Raw genomic sequence first — 13,991 nt, 5'->3', positions numbered from 1 at the left:
AGACAGAGAAGGTGAATAATTAACTGTCTCACAAAGTGATAGAAAGAAATGAGAAATCCCTTGGTCTTTTGCTCTAATCTCTCACAGAATTATAAAGGCTAGCAGAATTCTTCCCTATGCTTCATATAATCCTTCATTTAGTCTTCTTTTCTGTTGTTTAGTTGTTTTTAAGTCATGTCTGATTCATTGTGACCCCATTTAGGTTTTTCTTGGCAAAAATACTGGAGTGGTTTACCATTTCCTTAAACAGCTAATTTTACAGATAGGGAAACTGAGGCAGACAGGATTACGTGACTTGCCATGAGTCACACAGCTAGTAAGTGTCTGAGTTCATATTTAAACTCAGGAAGAGGAATCTTCCTGACTTCAGGCCTAGCACCCTGTCTACTGCATAATTCAATTTCTCTCCTATGTTCAGTTGATAACGCATATTTAAGAAACTACTCTGAGAGGGGATATAAAAGTAGTATATGGCACAGAATCACAGAAATGCATCATTTTAGGGTTGGAAGTTATGTTAGTCATCTACTCTCTGCTTGAAGACCTCCAAAGGAGTGGCTGGACACTGACTTTGTAGATAGCCCCATTTCACTTTCTGACAATCAAATTTCCCTTTTTGCAATTTCTATTCATTACTTCTGGTTCTTCTTTCTGGGAACAAACAAAACAAGTCCAGTATAGCTCTTCAGGTCCTTAAAAGACAACTATCATGTTTTGGAGTCTTCCCCAGGCTAAGCATCCCTAATTTCTTTAACCAGTTCTAATATGGCATGGATTCTAGATTGTCGTTGGTGTTGTTTTTTGTATTACCCATGTCACCTTTCTCTGGATATTTTCCAGCTTGTCAATATCCTTTCTAATCTGCAGGTCTGAGAACTGAGGAATACTACTAAGTTGTCACTTAAACTAGAGCATAATAGTCTAGATGTAGTCTGACAAGAGGAGAGTGTTGGGAGTTTATCACTTCCTTATTCCTGAGAGCTATACCCTCTACGCAGCCCAAGAGTATATTTGCATTTTGTCGGCTGCCACAACATGCTAATGAAATCTTTGAGTTCAGGTTTTCTGAAATCCCCAGAGATTTTCCAGACAAACCTGTCTAATCATGTTTCTCCTATCTTGTACTTCTCAAGTTGATCTCTTGAAGCAAAACCAAGATTTTATGTTTCTCCCTATTGAATGTCATATCATTAGATTCAGCTCTGTCTTCAAGATGGTTGTACTCAATCGGGGGCATATAATATAGTGATATTATTATAGGATTTAGACTTATAAGCGACCTTAGAGACAAACTGCTCTAATTCTTTCTTTTAACTAATGAAGAAACTGAGGTCCATAGAGGTAAAGAGACTTGTTCAATGTCACACAGGAGGGCTTGGATTTAAGCTAAAGTCTTCTGACTCCAGATTCAGTGCTCTTTCCATTCTCTCTCTCTCTTTCCTCTCTCTCTTGTTTTACTTCTGATGTTTCTAGGATGTAATCCAAATCCAGGTAACAATATCCACCCCATCAGAGGTGATTGTTGAGAAATTTCTTTTCTAAAATATTTGACCTAAGTTTATTATTATCACTATTTCCCCCATAGTATAATGCCTCATTATAGCATGGTAGCAACCATGGTTTCTCAGAAGTTATGGCCAGTAGAGTTCAAGCTCTGATATGCTCCCTAAATTTGGAAAGACCCATATTTGTTGTTAGAGGAATGGCCCTACTCTGTTCTGAAAGGCCAGTTTTGTTACAGAGGGAGGAGCTTTTCAGCCATAACAATTCTCAAACTCATTGTCAATTCATAGAGAAGTGGCAATCTGTATGAGTGAATGGTAGAGTCACACCAACAAATTTAAAGGTCCCTATAACATTGACATATGAAGCATGATGCCAGCTACTTAGAATCCATGAAACTTTCCAACTTTGTCCTGGGGCAGGTAAGGTTAGACCTATTCATTTTTGGTTCCTGTTTGCTTTCACTCATGCATATTTACAAATGAACACTGCTTCTGTTTTTACAATAAAAAGCATAGAGTAAGAAAAAAAATGAGAAGAGGGGGATAGTCCAGATTGGCTGGAGCATGGAGTACATGAAGAGGCTTAGCCTAAGATAAAAATAGAAAGGTAGGTTAGAGCTAGTTTGTGTGGGATCCTAACATCAGAAAAAGGAGTTGACTATTCTTTCTTAGGTAATGGGGAGAGCCTAAAGGTTTTTGATGGTATGAAGGGATAAGTGATGTGGTCAGATATGTGCATTAGAAAGGTTAATCTATCCTTCCCCCTGCCCCATATCACGCTGTGCCTGGGTCTTGCTGTCTTGAGTCCTACTGCACACAGAGCTGGCTCTGGAAAGTTCCCAGACAAAGGATAGCACCACTGTAGCCACTGACCATTCAGGCACCTTTTGCCTCAATCCTGGACACTTGCTGGGAGCCACAGCCATGCTGAGAGGAACTTTCGATATGTCTGGAATAGCCCTCAGCAGACTTGCACAGGAGTGGAAAGATTGGAGAAAAGATCATTCTTTTGGCTTTGTAGCAGTACCTACAAAAAATCCAGATGGCACAATGAATCTCATGAACTGGGAATGTGCCATTCCAGGGAAGAAAGGGACACCGTGAGAAGGAGGCTTATTTAAACTACAGATGCTTTTTAAGGATGATTATTCATCTTCACCAAAATGTAAATTCAACCACCATTATTTCACTCAAATGTGTATCCTTCAGCCACTGTGTGCCTATCCATCTTAGAGGAAGATAAGGATTAGAGGCCAGCAATCACAAATAAACAGATCTTGTTAGGAATGCAGTAGCTTCTGAATGAACCAAATATTCAAGACCGATCTCATGCAGAGGCATACACAATTTACTGCCCAAACAGAGTGGAATATGAGAAAAGTTTTCACTCTCATAAACATTGATCTTGTGGCATATTAAAAAGGAAAGAATTGGTTTGGCAAGAACTTGTTTACAGAATTTTTTTGCAAAATCTAATGTTGTTATGTACAATGACTATTCACTTAGGGGAAGGGGTTGTGAGGACCATTTTATATTTTCACCACTTGTATATAGTTCTGAATTCACTGAATTGCCCCAAGTTTTTTCATACAGGGCTTCTTCCTTTGGTGTTTTGTATTTGTGATTGTTATGTAAAACTTGATTTTATTTTAATATTGATGTCAGTATTTCAACTGCTGTAAAATTATAAACTTTTATACTTCTATAAATTCCCCAGTATCTAGTTTCATTTGCTCTCTGATGCAAGCATGCTTACAAATGTTTAGAACTCTATTTAGCCTCTAGCTGGCTGTATGAAAAAGGAAATTCATAACCTCCCCCTTTTCTTACCCTTAATTTGTTTTTCTATCTTTCAGAGACTAGGTTATATTGCTTACAAATCCCAGAGATCCAAAGTCAGCCAGCTTCTTGTTTCTGTATCACTTCCTTGTGTTTATATGGTGTTTTGCCCGTATTGCTGTTTAGAGTAAATAAACTACGTGTATAAGAGGTAGGATTTGAACCCAGATTTTCCTGACCTTAGGTCCAGCTCCATTTTGCATCTCCAAAAGATCAACAGAGTCTCTCTCCCTGTAAGACCAGTGATGACAGATGTTCCAGTCAATTGATTGGCTGTCTCCACTCTCAAGGACCTCACATTATAAAAGGAGGAGACAAGAAGGGTCAGCTGCTGGAAAGTCCAGGTAGTAATTAGAGTACAGTGGCAGGGCAAATGACAAGGTCCAGGAGTCTCTTAAGATAAAATAACAGTTCAAATGACAGTGCCCAGGGGTCCAGAGGCCCAAGGAGTAGGGCAGACAGCAAGGCCTGATGGACCTATATAAACTGTTTTATAATGCTAAAATGCTGTGTAATTTAAGATGAGTTTATTATTTCCCATACAGTGAAGGGTGATTAGAAGGGCTTTCAAGGACATGGGAGGTGTTGGGCAAGCATTTGCTTTAATTATAAGCTATGTGGCTATCTGGGCCTCATTTTCTGTGGCTACTAGTTGAGAGGATTGATCTAAATTATTTCCAAGTTCCCTTTCTGGACTCTAAATCCTTTGAACCTATAAATCTAGACAATTTTTTCCCTTTCTCACATGTGTACTTAAAAAAAAATTGATGTCAGAACCATCCATTGAAGCATGCAAAAAACAAAAACAAAAACAAAAAGCCTCGTACAACATAAGGAATAATGGTGGTGTGTGGGGAGACAAAACAATGATCAGAATACCCATCTGAGCATTCTAGGGTTTGTTCTTTCAGTGCTGTGTGTTTTAGCACACAATTTGAAGTCTGCCTCTCACCTTGTCTGTAGTCTCCATCACTTAATGAAGATATCATCACCATCTGGTTGTATTTATTTGCCACTTGCCACTTGCCAGAAGAGGGCTTATCAAAGAGATGGACTACTTGTACAAGAGATTAGGACAAAGGTGTAATATTTGATAAGGTGGAGGCGAGTGAAAGGCTTTTCATTTTAACATCTGCAGATGAAATGGCCTCACTGTTCTTTTCTTCTATCCTGTGCTTCTATCATTTCCCCTAAGTAATGGTTTGGGCTAATAATTCCTTTTAGTATTGAGAGATGGAAATGATATTGCAGCATAGTTTACAGACAGCAAGTTAGGTTGCATTTTTTTTAAACTGGGCATTTTCACTGACATTTGTTATCAATATCTATAATAGGATTATGATACTCTGAAGGATTCATGAAGACATTTTTAAAGGTTATTTGGAAGTTTTCTGTCAAATTTTTGTAGTAGAAGTAAGTAGCATCAACTTCGATTAGTGGGACTGTGAAAAGAGAAAAGTGAGACTACTAGACAAAGAAATATTGCACTTGGAACTGGCAGTGAAAACTTCTTTTGTTTCCTTAGTGTAGTGTGGTGGAAAGAAGATTTAGGCTGGGAATCAGCAGATTTAAGTTCCAGTCCTAACATTGTGAAAAGTGGCAATGGGACCTTTGGAAAGTCACTCAATCTTTCTGGGGCTCAGTTTCCTCATTACAAAGATAAGAGAGGGGTTCGATATGATCTGTAAAGTCCCTTTGATCTCTAGTGCTCTAGGAGTCTATGTTCTATGTGTTCCAATCTGAGCAGGTCCTTTCAATGTCACTTAACATCTTTTCAGGTCATATTGTTCTAACAATGATAAAACAGGGGTAAATGATAGCAGTTGTAGGAGAATGCATTTATAAGAACACATAGATGTCTTCTACTAAAGATGCCAATGTCTTGTTGTTAAAGTCAATTTTGGATAATGTTGAGGGATCTTTTCTGGTAGAGACCATTTGACTTCATTTCATAGGGCATCAATTCCTCTGTTTCAGAGATCTGGCCTATAGATTTTTTTTCTAATTGATTATTTATTTACATAATTAAAAAAAATGAGTTTCAAATTCTCTTTCTCCCTCCCACATCTTTCCTCACCCACTGAGAAGGCAAGCAACATGAAATCAATTGTACATATGAAATCATGCAAAACATAAGTCCGTATTAGCTATATTGCAAAAAAGCCCAAAAAACAAAAACAAAAAGCAAAAAAAAGTGAGACAAATCACATTTGTACTCAAAGTTCATTGGTTCTCTCTTTTTTCATTCTGAGTCCTTTGAAATTGTCTTGGATCATTGTATTGATCAGAGTAGCCAAGTCTTTCACAGTTGATCATTATTGCAACATTCCTGTTACTGAGCACAGTGTTCTCCCATTTCTTTTCTCTTCTCTTTGCATCAGCACATATAGGTCTTGCCATGCTTTTTTTTTTCTGAACCCCCCCATAATTTTTATAGCACAACAGTACCTGTAATCATCATATTCCAAAACTTGTGCAGCCATTCCCTAATTGATTTTCAATTTTCAATTTTTTGCCACCACAAAAAGAACTGATACAACTATTTTTGTATTTATAGGTCTTTTTCTTTTTCCTTTGGTCTCTTTGGAGTACAGATCTAGTATTGTTGAGTCAAAGGGTATGCATACTTTTATAGTCCTTTAGGTATAGCTCCAAATTGTCCTCCAGAATGGCTGGACCAGTTCACTACTCCATCAATTCATTAGCATACCTATTTTCCATCATCCTCTCCAGCACTGGTCATTTCTCATAGGTGTGAGGTGGTACCCCAGAGTTGCTTCAGTTTACATTTCTGTAATCAAGAGTGATTTAGAGTATTTTATATGGCTATAGATAGCTTTGATTTCTTCTTTTGAAAACTGTTCAAACCCCTTGACCATTTACCAATTGGGGGATGGCTTCCTGTTTTTAAAATAAATTTAACTCAGTTCTCTATATATTTGAGAAATGAGTCCTTTATCAGAGAAACTTGCTGTAATTTTTTTATATTATTTCATTGTCTATGGTAATTTTTAGGAAAGTGTAGTTTCCCTGATCATCTCTTTTAATTAGGTCTATTTTTGCTTTTGTTTTGTCCAAGATCGTGATTGCTACCCCTGCCTTTTTTACTTCAGTGTAAGCATATTAGATTCTGTTCCAGTCCTTTATTTTAACTGTCTTTTAACTGTTTCAAGTGTGCCTCTTGTAAACAACTGTGGGAATTGAGTGAACCACTCTGAATCCATCTTGTGACTTAGTTCTGGAGCTAGCTGAGTTCCCTTTCTTTTCAATTATGGGTCTAGTCCAATTTCTGTTTTGTGAGAAAACTTTATTCAAGTATGGGAATTATGAGAAAATTTTATTTCATTCTTTGAATCTAGTCCTGCATGGCAGGGAAGCTGGATCATATCTACCTGTTGTTTAGAGACCTTTACTTAAGGACCATTTCTGACCAGATCCCAAGATTGATGCAAGGAATTTTCTCACAATTATACATCTCAAGCAACCCATATATCTTATCTGAAAACTGGCCCCATACTGGTCAATCAATTCCTGCTTCCTTGTTCCTTTGATTGAATACAACAGTTGGGGCAGGGGAGGAAATAGGACATCTCTTTTTCAGATTTCAGGGAACTGCACCTGTTCAATTCCCCCCTCCCAAATAGAAAGTCCCTAATCTTTCCTTCAGTTAGAAATTAGATGACTTAGTCTTGTGTCCTGTTTTGTATCCTGTTAATTGTTTTCTTTCAATGCATAAAAATCTATCTCCCCTGTATTTGGGGTCCAGTGTCAAGCTAGGAAGCCTGGTCCCATACAATTGACATGTGTCGCTTTTTAATAAATTGATATGCTCAGAAGCTCAAATCTTTGTTTCCTCAGTCATTTCAGATTTCACCTGCCACAGAAGATATTGTTGGATTCTAGCTTCTAATCCAATCTGCCATCTACTTCCATTTTATGGATGAGCTCATCCTATTCACATTTACAGTTTTGATTACTAACTGTGTATATCTCTCCATGTCCCATTTTTTTCTGTTTATTCTTTTCTCTACGTTTTTGTCCTGCCTCTCCTCAAAAATCTATTTTGCTTCTAACCACTTTCTCCCTTAATTTGCCCTACCTTTTATTACCCCCACCTTCTTTTGTCTCCTTCCCCTTCTTTTCCCTATTGGGTAAGACAAATTTTGATATACAACTGAGTGTGTATATATATTCTTCCGTCTGTCAACCAATTCTAATGAAAGTGAGGTTCGAACATTGCCTGTCACCTCTCCCCATCCTGTTTTCTTCTCTACTGTAAAAGTTCTTCCTTGGACTCCTCTTTTATGTGAGAAAAATTTCCCCATTTATTATTCCCCCATTTATGATAGAAAATTTTCTGTCCTTGTAAACTCCTTTTAATTTTCCTAATAATGATTAAGTTCTTAGGAGTTACATGAATCATCTTCAAATATGATAATTTAAGCAGTTTAATATTATTGTGTCCCTTATGATTTCTCTTTCACGTTTACCTTTTTATTCTTCTCAAGTCATGTGTTGGAATGTCAAAATTTCTATTCAACTCTGGTCTTTTCATCAGGAATGCTTAGAAGTCCTCTATTTCATTAAATGTCCATTCCCCTAGCCCACCCTGAAAGAATTACATTAAGTTTTTCTGAGTAAGCTATTCTTGGTTTTAATTCTGGTTCCATTGCTTTCCAGAATATCAGATTCTAAGCCTTCCCTTCTTTAATATAGAAGCTACTAAATCTTGTGTGATCTTGACTGTGGCTCCATGATATTTGAATTGTTTGCTTTTGGGTGCTTGCAATAATTTTTCCTTGTCCTGGAAGCTCTGGAATTTGGCTATAATATTCTTGGGATTTTCATTTTAGGATCTCTTTTTAGGGGATGATCAGTGGAATTTTTCAATTTCTATTTTAACCTCTGGAAGGAAGATAGATTTTTGAGGAGAGACAGGATTGAAAATCTTGGAGCACTTTTCCTTTATAATTTCTTGAAATACGATGTCTAGGCTCATTTTCATCTTGGTTTTCTCGTGGTCCACTAATTCTTTAAGTTATTTCTCCTTGATCCATTTTCCAGGTCTCTCCTTTTCTGATGAGATATTTCACATTTCCTTCTATTTTTTTCCTCATTCTTTTGACTTTCTTTTATTACTTCATGGTGTTTTATGGACTCATTAACTTTCAGTTGACAAATTTTAACTTTTAAGAAACAGTTTTCTTCAATAAGCTTTTTTTTTTTTTACCTTTTCCATTTGGCCAATTCTGCTTGTTAAGTTGTGGGGTTTTTTTCCAGTGAATTTTTATACCTCCTTTTCTATTTGACCTAGGGTGCTTTTTAAGAGAGTTCTTTTATTCAGTGATTTTTTTTGGTGCCTCTTTTACCATTGGGTAAATTCTGGTTTTTTAAAGTGTTATTTTCTTCAGTATTTTTTGTGCCTCCTTTACCCACCTGTTAATTTTCATTTCATAATTTTCTTGCATCACTTATTTCTTTTCTCAATTTTTCCTCTACTACTCCTATCTCTTTCTTTAATTCTTCTGGGAATTCTTTTTGAGCTTCTGTCCAATTAGCCTTTTTTTTAAAGCTTTGTTTGTACATCCTTTTGTGTTATTGTTTTCTTTTGAGTTTGTGCCTTGGTCTTCCCTGCCACTGTAATAGTTTTTTATGGTCAAGTTCTTTTTTGTTGTTTACTCATTTTTCTAGCTTATTTCTTGACTTTGATCTTTATTTTAAATTTGGGATAAGGAGGCACTGTGCCAAACTTCAGGCTTTTCTGTGCTGCTCTTTGCAGAGATAACTCAGGGGGTCTTAATATTTTTGGTGCATTCAGGGTGGTGTGATCTGGGGAGGGGTGTGGTCACTGCTCTATACTCTGGTCTTTACCCAGGAAGATCCCCTCATCCACAAGTACTAGCACTCCTCCTGGCCCTGGAACTGTGACCAGGTTCCCTGCTCCCTTGTGACTGACCACAAGTCCTCTTCTTTGCTCTAGAACTGTGACACAGAACTGTTTATGGGCAATAAAGTTGCTAATCAGTGCCAGCTGTACCCAGCACCAGCAACAGGTATTTGTAATCTCTTTCTAACCACTTATCCAACCCCATTACTGTCTCTGGGCAAAGAGCTCCAGAAGCTGCTGTTGCTAATGCCACTATTGAAACCATTGTGTGTGTCAGCTCTGGACAGACCTTCATCCTGGTGTGACAGACCTCTCCTGTGGACCTTCTAAGTTTTCTTAGGTGGGAATAATGTCTCACTTTGACCTTTTGCTAGCTCTGCCATTTCAAAATTTCATTTAAGGTGTCATTTTAAAGTTATTTCAAGGGGAATGTTGAGAGAGTTCAGCTGTGTTGCTGCCTCTAATCTGCCATGTTGACTCTGCCCATCGATCTGGCCTACTGTTGATTGTTTAATTATGTGGTTGTTCCTTCCTCTCCACTTTCAATATCTCTTTATTTCTCTTTCCACCTATTCATTTCTTCTAGATCTGTGATTTCATTGATATAATGAACTCTCAGTGAGGAAATTCTCTCTACCAGTGCAGATTAGAAGTTATACTATAACTTAGATTCTTAGGGAATTGTCTGGGAGCACTGACTGGTTAAGTAATTTTCCCAGGGTTACACAGCTAGTATGTGTCACAAGGGAGAATCTAGGTTGTCCTGTCCAACAGGTTACCCAGGTTATACAAATGGAGTAGGTCAAAGCTTGTATGCTGACCAAAATGATCTATGAGTAGCCCTTATTGTTCCAGTCTGGGCAAAATAGTGAGAACTTGTCTTAAGGAAAAAAATGTAATTTGTGTCTTATTGAAATTGTGCAACAAAGTTAACTATTGTCCGTTAAAAAATGGGTTGTCTGATTTTGGTTGTCTTGACTTCAAAAATGCTTCATGGCTTATAGTTTTAAAAATATGAACTAATATTATATTTGTTTTGATAATTTTCAACAGATCATGAGGTTACAGGTAACATTAGGAACTCAGGAACCTGGGATTGAGAATGATGGATTTTCTGAATTAGAAGGAACCTCAGTATCTAGTCTAAAATCTTCTCTCCCTGTCCTCAAGCCCACCTCCCTTATGCTTTGCAGATGACAAAAGGGAAGCTCAGAACTTGCCCAAGGTTACAACAGATGAAAAGCAACATAATCTGAATTCAGACCTAGGTCTTTACATTTCACTTCTAATTCTCTCAGCTGCTACTGACTATAGTCTATAAGAATAAGTGTCATAGGAGTTTAGAGGCAAGGAAATCAATAAAGCTATGGAATAGTTCAAACTTCATGGAGGAGATGGAGCTTAAGCTGGGTTTTGAAGGATGAATAAGATTGAAAGTAAAGGTGTGTGATACTGTGGGAAGTGTTTTCTATTTGAATAAGAAGACCACCTCAAAGGGTTTCTGTGAGAACCAAATGAGATGATGTATATAAAGTGCTTTGCAAATCTTAAAACACTAGATCAGGGGTAGGCTGGGTGGCACAGTAGATAGAGCATCAGCCTTGGAGCCAGGAGGACCTGAGTTCAAATCTGGTCTCAGACCAAACACTTGACATTTACTAGCTGTGTGACCCTGGGCAAGTCACTTAACTCCAATTGCCTAACAAAACAAACAAACACTAGATCAATGTGACTATAACACCCACCTCCTGTGGCCCATTTCTCCAGCTTGCACTTACAGGGTGTTGTCCTCAGAAGGCTTTTGCTACTCCCAGGTTCTCAAGGTACCTTGTGGTTCTGCACTCCTAAAAATGTAATTCATGAACCCCCATTGGTGCTCTTCTCATTAACAATCAGCAAGTAGACACAATTAACTTAAAATCATACCATTTATAAAATAACATAGGAAGTGTATTATCAACAAAACATTCCTTCAGTGTTTTGGGTGCATTCCCAAATGCAACAAATACACAGCATTCATGAGAAAAATGATCCCACATTTAAAGTACAATGGTGGTAAGGCACATACCTACGTATGTGCTGAGTATGACTCTTGAGCAAGTAGGACAGCAAGGTACAAATGGGGACTTTCCCTCCTTCCTCATCAACAATCATGGCATCTAACAATGGGACTAATCAACTAGTAGGAAATATCTTATATAGAAGTTAGAGAGTCAATTCAAGAGATTTTCAAGAACAGAAGGGAGCACATAATATGCATTCTCCAAATAGACATGGACACAGAGAGGCAACCTTCACGTTGTTTCAAGGAGAGAAACCTGTGGCAGCAAAGAGAATCAGTAATAGACACAAGAGAGCAAGCCCTGGCAATTGAGACTTGAGAATACATGTCACAAACACAATTTATGCCTCAGGAGCTAAAAGAGCTCTATGTCATTTTTTTTTTTTTGTCATGGAGCCCTCATGCAACTCTTCCTAAGACACAGGCTCTTTGCTGGGTGAGCTGCTTAGCCAGGTTCCCAGGTTCTGCTCCTCCTTGCAGCTCAAGTCTCAATTGCCAGGGCTTGCTCTCTTTGTCTATTACTCATTCTCTTTGCTGCCACAGGTTTCTCTCCTTGAAACAACGTGAAGGTTGCCTCTCTGTGTCCATGTCTATTTGGAGAATGCATATTATGTGCTCCCTTCTGTTCTTGAAAATCTCTTGAATTGACTCTCTAACTTCTATATAAGATATTTCCTACTAGTTGATTAGTCCCATTGTTAGATGCCATGATTGTTGATGAGGAAGGAGGGAAAGTCCCCATTTGTACCTTGCTGTCCTACTTGCTCAAGAGTCATACTCAGCAAGGCAGCTAGGTGATGAAATAGATAGAGTGCTATGCCTGGAGTTGGAAATCCTCAGTCAAATCCGTCCTCAGATATTTACTAGCTATGTGACCTTGGGCAAGTTGCTTAACCCTGTTTGCCTCACTTTACTCATCTATAAAATGATCTTTAGAAGGAAATGGCAAACTACTCCTTATCTTTCCCAAGAAAACCCCAAATGGGGTCACAGAGTCAGACATGATTGAAATGACTGAACAGCAGCACACTCAGCAAAACTACTATGAGCTTGGACAGAATTAGACACTGAGCTTCATTGACTGTCTTTTAAAGGCCACCTAGGTATGACCAGTCATTGCCTTGCCAATGGTATTGCTCCATTTCTAATTCATTCAAGGGACTTTGTTCATGCTGGTTGGGGCCACATTTTACACATTAGTTCAACACCTTATCAACTCTTTATCTTCTATGATTAGGTCTGGACCATTCATAGACAAACTCCTTTTTAATTAACTATTATTGTTAATGGTGGTAGTGGTGTGGTGGTGGTGGTGGTGGTGGTGGCAGTAGTTGTAGTTGTTTTTGTTGTAGTATTCCTGGTTCAGTTGCTCATAAGTTTTATAACTTATAAGTGGTCCCTGAGTCATGTTTTCTAAGTCATTCCAAGGCTGATTTTCATTTCCCGTGTGGTATTACTATACAGGAATATTTACATATTTCATAGAGATTTATTCACTGGTCCTTCTATAATATAGTATATAATAATATAATAATAGTAGTAATTGTCATGAAAGTCTTATTTAATCCTATATATTGCTTTGTGATGAGCACTTAAGCAATAGGATAATAGTATTTAGAGATAAAAGAGTCTAATACTCTCATTTGAAATGGGAGAATCTGAAGCCTCAGTATCAATATCCTGGGCTGCTAAGCTATGATTCCTTTAATATGTTGAAATGCGTGTAGCTGCCTTGTGAACTCATTAAAAGAAACATGCAAATAATTCCACAATAACAGCTTGTCTCCTCAGTGACCAACCTGTAAAGTCCCCATTTAATTCTCCCTGACATTGACTGAAGCTCCTTTTAGTTAGTTTCCCCTTTGGTGTCTCCCACCTGGCTTTGGTGACTTTTCACTATATCATGTCAGAAATGGCTTGGGGTCTATTAGAGTCTTCAGATATGATTCCATGAATACTATATTATATGAATTTATTTATGAATATTATATTAACAGATAAGAGCATAGTTTGGAAATTATACCAACTGACCAAAAATAATGGCTCACAAGAGCTACTAACCAGACTAGACCAAGATTCCTTTTGCTGATTAATGTGAAGGTTGTCAACTAGCTTCATCCTTTGACTTTCACTGATTCCAGCCAGGCTCTGATGGTTTGACTTCCTCAATATCTCAAAATTAATTAATGGCAGAGCCAGGACTTAAGTCTGGGACTCTTTACCATGGTGAAGGAACTATCCCACTTAAGTCTGATGTGGCTTATAAGCCAAACTTGCCTTCCATTGACTATGCAACATTGAACTAATAAACATTGAACAAATACAGAGCAGGAAAAATAAGTCTGGAGTCTAATAGTCAATAGAATCCCCTTGGAAATATTCTAATTTAATAGGAAAAGAAAAAATATTTATGTGATCAGAGCAGGACTCTGACAAGACAGGGGAAAAAAATTACAGAAAGGATGTGGAAAAATAAAATTGAGCCAATCATGACTAGATAAAATAATTAGTCTCTTTGGTTGCTTAAATAAGAAAGTAGCAGTGTATGATTTAAGCAGGAATAACAATAAGCAAAGAAAGGATTACCGACTTAAATGCCATATATTCCAAGGCCATCTTTCCACAGAGGGGGAAACTAAACCTCAGATGAGTTATTGTTGTTGGGGGCAGTCCTCTTCAAAGACCAATGACATCACTT

At 37.7% G+C, this 13,991-nt stretch overlaps 1 pseudogene; it reads left to right on the top strand.

The window, feature by feature from the left end:
• Positions 1-2,450: 2,450 nt before the first annotated feature.
• LOC110193823 (SUMO-conjugating enzyme UBC9-B pseudogene) lies at positions 2,451-2,908 on the top strand (annotated as a pseudogene).
• Positions 2,909-13,991: the final 11,083 nt, after the last annotated feature.

Source organism: Phascolarctos cinereus, unplaced genomic scaffold (assembly GCF_003287225.1).
Source record: "Phascolarctos cinereus isolate Bilbo 61053 unplaced genomic scaffold, phaCin_HiC Scaffold_2;HRSCAF=192, whole genome shotgun sequence".
Taxonomy (NCBI): domain Eukaryota; kingdom Metazoa; phylum Chordata; class Mammalia; order Diprotodontia; family Phascolarctidae; genus Phascolarctos; species Phascolarctos cinereus.
The sequence above is the reverse complement of the archived record's forward strand: the minus strand, read 5'-3'. Positions and strand labels throughout refer to the sequence as shown.